Genomic DNA, 231 nt, shown 5'->3' on the forward strand with positions numbered 1-231 from the left:
TTCCGTGACGGACCGAACAATAAGTGATCAATACCCCCCCCCCCCAAGTGGCCTGAGAGAAAGGAGTCCTCCTCCTCTCGTGAAGACACTCAGTTACACCCTAAGGAGGTACTGAGAGCGCCTTCGAGGGCTGGAGAGCGGAGGATGGTGCAAAAACACAAAAAAAATGGCTAATTAATATTCAAAGGAGACCTCCGGTTGTCAACATAAGGGAGAAAAAGGTACACTCAC

The 231-nt window shown here is 49.8% G+C and overlaps 1 protein-coding gene across 1 annotated transcript in view; it reads right to left on the bottom strand.

Moving 5' to 3' along the window:
- Positions 1-231, bottom strand: part of LOC119591729 — a gene marked incomplete at its 5' end in the record, with an annotated part of 19,381 nt that overhangs the window by 18,746 nt on the left and 404 nt on the right.

Source organism: Penaeus monodon, chromosome 29, assembly GCF_015228065.2.
Source record: "Penaeus monodon isolate SGIC_2016 chromosome 29, NSTDA_Pmon_1, whole genome shotgun sequence".
Lineage (NCBI taxonomy): Eukaryota > Metazoa > Arthropoda > Malacostraca > Decapoda > Penaeidae > Penaeus > Penaeus monodon.